Source organism: Corvus kubaryi, unplaced genomic scaffold (genome assembly GCF_017639235.1).
Source record: "Corvus kubaryi isolate FWS band 111438036 unplaced genomic scaffold, C.kubaryi_AGA036_p1.0 split3-131, whole genome shotgun sequence".
NCBI classification, from domain to species: Eukaryota; Metazoa; Chordata; class Aves; order Passeriformes; family Corvidae; genus Corvus; species Corvus kubaryi.
In genome coordinates, this window is record NW_024582083.1 from 356 (window position 1) to 6,444 (window position 6,089).

The window sequence follows — 6,089 nt, forward strand, 5'->3', positions numbered from 1 at the left end:
TGAGAGCCTTTTCCTAGTGCTTCTTGAACTCTGTCTGTCTTGGTTCTGTGACCTCTTCTCTGGGGTTTTTCTTCCAATGCCCAGCCACTCTCAGAGAACCTTTTCCTAATATCTTAAACCTCCCCTGACACAGCTTTAGGCCATTGCCTTGGGTCCTGTCACTGGCCACCAGAGGGAAGAGATCAGTGCCTGTCCCTCCTCTTCCCCTCCTGAGGAAGCATTTTACGTGCTTAGATATTTTTCTGAAGGACTTTTGGTTTCTTATCCAGGATATTTTAAATAAAACATTTTTGTAGAATCCACTTGATATTTTTTTCTTATTTACTTCTTTCTGGTTTTACTTTTACTTTTTTCTTTACTAATTACTGTAAAGTTTCAAATGTCAGTATGTTGTTACTGTATTTTATGAATCACAAAGTCCAGGGTCTGGAAAGGAACACAAGAGATAAACTAGACAATGAGCCCTTCAAAAGGCTCTATGGAAAACTGTCCTTCAAAATCCTAGACAAAATATTTATTAAAGATATTTTGTGGACTATCATAAGGATTGAACAAATTTGCTGAAAAGTCTTACTGTCTTTTTAATCATGCTAATTTTGACAATGCCTTGGCACCTTTAGCATCCCATAGAAAGCACTGAGAGAGCTAATTCTTCATTTTCTCTTCTCCATAGCTTTCTTCGTTCACACATTCATTTCCCCTGCTTTTATGACATCCTACAATTTTAGAAGCTTGTTAGAATTATGCTCTGCTTATGCAGATCTGCCTATACCCAAAATGAACATATCTAGAACTGAGCTGTTACAACTAAATAGTTAGAGCTGGCTAGAGGCACTTTATCATCCTTGTGAACTCAGCACTGCTGAGAGTTACAAAGCATTTAGCAGCCTTAATGTAGGTGTCCATCAGTTTTTCATCTGCATCAACCTTTCACTGACTTTTCCCTGAAGTAGGCTGCCAAAAACCTTTTCTTTCTGAGCAGATATATTATATAATCTACCCGTACCTCATAAAATCAGATTATGACTTAAAGCTTCCAAATGAAACTTATATAAGCAAAAATATCCTGACCAAGCAAAAGATAAAAAAAAAAAAAAAGCCTGCACATACTTCTTGAAGACACAAAAGGTGAGATAATTTTATGGGGTTTGGTGTTCTTTCTGGGTTTTTTTGTTTGTTCATTTGTTTTACATTTCCTTTGTCAACCCAAACTTAAAAGCTGCTTCAGAAGTCATAAGGGATATGAGGTCAGTTTTAACTCATCACATATCCCTCCCAAAGACAGACTGCTGATATCATCAGTATTAGTTCTGAGGTTTTGTTCCTTTTGCAAGGTAGATGTTTTATTCTGACCTTGCTTTGTCAAGCTCTGAAGGGACAAATCTAACATAACCCTGGGATTTTTAAATGGAAAGTCAAATCTTATTAGGTTTTCTATTTTTGAAATTCAAAGACATACATATTCATATAGCTTATATGATCAGAGCTTAGAAATACTTTGTAAATGGGTTCCAGTTCTGTATAAACTTGAATGCACTGGCTTAGGAGTCTCTGAATTGGTACATAAGTGTTTAGCACAAAACCAACAGAGGTATGCATCTGTGTACATCTTGTTTGTAATATAAACAGCAAGAACACAAAATAAATAATACATCTACCCTACAAAGTATCTTCAAAGGCTTTTTCTGTGGTTTAGATACATGTGAAAGTGGAAGGGATCACTTACCACCACTCAGCAGGGGTCTTGGTTGCTGTTGATCAGAATGTTCATTTCTGCACAGTGAAAAGTTGTCTGAATTTTCTGCTATGAAAACCTGAGTAACAGCTTCATTTATCTGGGATAACACAACAGTGCTATGAAACTGCGAAAAGACAGAACATTCTATGATGCATTTTTCCATACCATTAATACCACAGGTGTCATTCTCCTACCACTCATACAGAGCACAGGGCATACAGGTACAGAGCACACATGGGGAAGGGTGGAACATAAATGACTTGATGGTGGCGGAGGATCCTCTAAAATAGTGAGCAAGGTTGAGATTAGACAAAGACTCCTAATAAGGAGTTAGTTGCCAGAACAAAATCTCTTGAACGTAAGAGTCCTTATGAAAAGCCTTTAAGACAGGATGGAGTATCTTTCTAAAAGATGAGTTTCATTTTTATCAGCATCATGATTTGAACTTTGCAGCAGGAATTTTGCTGTATCAGTCAGAAAATATTATTATAGAATTACCTTGTGACCTTAAAACATGCAGACCTTTGGCTTCCCCCTAAAAGAGCAGAAATGGTAGCAGTATGTCTAGCTACAAAAGCTTCTTTTCGAAGAGGATGCAGGTATCAAAAAAAACCACCACCAGCCACCAGACCTATATATATGTGTGGACACAAAAGGACATGCAGCAGGAAAATGTCAGGATGTGCTTTCATGCTAAATTACTTTTAATGCAAGAAAGAGAAAAAAACTAAACTCACCATTGTAAAGGAAGGAAGCAGACAGGGAGCCTATGGAAAATATTGAAGATTATTCTAAAGTCCATGAACTAGAAGGAAAAAATGATTGTTAGTTTGTGTTTGAAATTCTTTACTTCAAAGGTACACTGATATTCCTATGGGAGTTTTAGAGAATACCTCACAGGCCAGAACGAATCCCAAAATTCAGAGTACCTTGTGAAGACATTTCATTTTGATAATGTGTGTAATTTGCTTCTAACCCATTCTTTATAATACTCATTTCCTGGCTTTTAATGAGTACTAGTTTAACTGACATCTTTTTTTTTCTGTCTGAAATTTATATGCATGAAAATATATATGATATTATTGTGGAACAGTGGAATAGATGAATGTTCTCTATATTTTTCTTCTTATAGCCTTCTTAACCCAGAATAACTGCTTTGTTTTACCAGTCCCATTAAACACAAATTTCTGCTTTTGGTTTGAAAGCTATTGACTTAACTAATTCTCTATTGCTAATAGAATCTTCTTAATAGCAACACAAAAACATGAATAAATTGCCGACAAATGGAAATCTTCTTTTCATGGCAGATGAAACTGTCTTTACTCTTCTTAAGCTCACCCGGTTTCCATCCAAGGCAGCTGAGCAGTGGATGCTAAGTCAGGACCAATGACCCGAAGTGCTGAGGGGAGAGGATCAAGGGTTGATTTGAACACATGATGTGGGTAATTGCAGATCAGCCTCTAAAGCACTTGTGATTGAACTGCCAGGTGCTCCTGAAATTAAGGTAATACTGTTAGCCACTAATGTAATTAGAGCCAGTGGCAACAGAAAGAAAGGTCTGAGAAAACAAAAGCTATTGCTAGCACGTAAGAGCAAGAGAAACAGAGAGATCTCCTCTGAAATTATGGTGACATTGAGGGTAACTATGTGTTTCAGCAAACATACAAAATGAGGTAGCACATTACAGGAGAGTTCACTGTGGTCTCAGTAAGAACTTTTCTATAATTAACAAAATAAATTACAGTAAGTCAACCTCCAAGCAGATTTGTCTTGATAAGCAAAGTCTTTCAACTTCCTGCATTTAAAAAAACTGGCCAAAGTTCTGTTAAGTTTCATTTAGTGACACTTTAATTCAAACAAGTTCTTGGAAGAATTTTCATCTTGTTTTGATACATATTTGAAGTATTTCATCAAAAAACTCTCTGGGAGCTCATGTCATGTTAACTGCAAATTAAAAGAAGTTACTTGACAGTGTCAAATCAGACCATTTTATTGAATTTTCTCTTAAACACTAGGGAAACAAAGGGAACTGACTAAAGCCAAAATCTAATCCTTAAAGGGCTTGTAATTAAAATTGCCCCGATATGTTTAATTTCCAGTGTTCCCCAATTTATTTATTGTGTGCAGTCCTTTTTCCTATGTGCTCTGTTACACATATGGGAACACACAAAATTTGAAGCTGTATCTGTTATTCTGTATGTATTAACAGTATTTTTCTGATTTTCTGTTTTAGGATTTGTTACAGTGTTCATCACTGTTGAATTGCAGTGATGGATACCTCCCTAATCAAGTGAGGCAGTGAAACCTTAAGAAGTGATTCATCTTACTTATGTTACTCATCTTGTCATGTGTACTGTGGCAGTGTTAGCTATCCTGAACACATCCAGGACTGAAATCTAGCCAACTGAGTTGCCTAAAATTAAAAGTCCTATGATGTTTTACTTTCATAACTTGCTCATCTGAATTCTGCACACACTATAATGCCCTGTTTCGCTCTGCTCAGCTCATCAGCTGATCAATCAGCTAATTGGTAAAAGCATGTCAAAACCAACACCATTAAAGAGGCGATGAGACCTGCTGACCCCTGTAACAGCCAGGAATCCTTGAACACTTCTTTGGGACTCAAATTTAGTGAAAAAGTAACAGTACATGAGCAGTTGACACTATTGTAGGTCATGTATTCAGCTGGACTGAGCTGCACAAATGTAAAAAATAGGAAAACATAAGAACTTCTCACCTAGCTCCACATTTCTCGGCCCATGGACAAGAGAAACAACATGACACAATTTCACATGCTTTCTATTTGTCTGTCTTTACAGCAGATCAAACTTGGAGAATGTTACTGAGGATTCCACATTTCTGTGAGCACCCTCCTCAGCCTGCAGGCTTTGTGGCTGGTCTTTACTGGCATTCTCTGCTGCAGAGACTTTGAGATGTTAATAAAAATTTTGTCTGATCTCAAAGAGTATCTGGAGTTCAGTAAATTCCCCAATCCCCACTTCCCATGTAGGCCTAAAGCAAAGCAAAGCACACCTTCCTCAGAAAGTTATGTTACTTGAAGTGTGAGGGAGAATTATCAGAGAGCCCTGTAAGCTTCAGGCACCAACAGGTGTATATATAAAAGATTGAACAGAAGTTTTAAATACCTTTCAGTTTGACTAAATTAGTTAAACTAAATACCTTTTAGTTTACCAGCACACTCTTCCTGGTAATTGCATTTTGTTATCTTCTTCTCCAACAGCTATTTCTTCCAGGAAAAAAAAAGTAGCCCCTCAGGAGCTGTGCCTGCTCTCATCTTGTCTAACTCCATGCCTATTCTTTGCCTCCAATCCCACAATACTTCCAGTTTCTTAGAGACCATAGAAAGCGGTGCTACAAACAGGCAGGCATCCCAGCAGTGAAAATAAGCTGTAATCAGAGCATCTTTGACAGCAAGAAAATGACAGAGTGGAGTTAGCACACACTCACAGAAAACTCTGCAAATTTGTATCTCAGGAAAAATGAAAAGTGATCCTGTGCCCTTTTCAATGTGGTGATCATGTCAGAAACTCCTGGGATATCAAACTTCCTTAGAGAAATGTAGCTTTCAAGGTCTGGTGTGTGTGGGGCATCCATTATTGCTACTAAGCCAGGTACCCCACTTGTTCAAATGTGACTGCAAAGTGTCTGTGATACCTGATACAGTTAAGACACAAAGAATGGAGACTTTTTATACAAAGGATTCAGATCCAATAAAAGTATTACATCTCTCACACTTCTCATATACTATTCCTATTAAACTAGATGTGTTTTTTACATTTGGGGAGTGTTATGAGATCTCATGGATATCAGAAGAATGCTTGTCCTATATTAGTTCTGTTTCCTTATTAGTAATTTTTAATTTAGCGGCCAATTTTCTGCAAATGTTATAGAATATTTAACACTGAGCCTGCAAATTTTCCTATTAAAACATAAAGAGAACTCTTCTCTTAAAATTTGAAAATGTGGAAATATTGTCACTCACTTCAATTTCCTTTGGAATAAATTTATGGTAAATCAAAATGGGATAATAAAGTTACACTCTGTAAATCTGTTAAGCTGATAATTTACAAAACTATTTCCAAACATGGTTGCTTTTTCTCCCTGATACAATGTAGCACAGCTTTCATCTAGGAAGCACTCATATTCTGCAAAAATATCAAAGTTGCAAATATCAGATTTTTCCTTTCCCCATCTTTTTTTTGTAAAGACATTTTAGTACTGCCTTTCTTGTCTTTGTTTTAAAACTTAGCATAGGTAACTAGCTTATGAATTCAGTCTTCTGTTTATTATGGATTAGTTAACCTTTTAGCTTATTAACACACTTTGTTCA

At 36.6% G+C, this 6,089-nt stretch overlaps 1 long non-coding RNA gene across 2 annotated transcripts; it reads right to left on the reverse strand.

Moving 5' to 3' along the window:
• Positions 1 to 1,555: 1,555 nt before the first annotated feature.
• Positions 1,556 to 3,228, reverse strand: LOC121658251. Of its 2 annotated transcripts, none has more exons than XR_006013906.1 (3): positions 3,077 to 3,228; positions 2,476 to 2,543; positions 1,556 to 1,862 (listed from the first exon to the last, which is right to left on the reverse strand). It is a non-coding gene; the product is annotated as an uncharacterized LOC121658251 (long non-coding RNA). The 2 variants fall into 2 exon arrangements; XR_006013907.1 differs by lacking the exon at positions 1,556 to 1,862 and adding an exon at positions 2,243 to 2,369.
• Between the last annotated feature and the right edge of the window lie 2,861 nt (positions 3,229 to 6,089).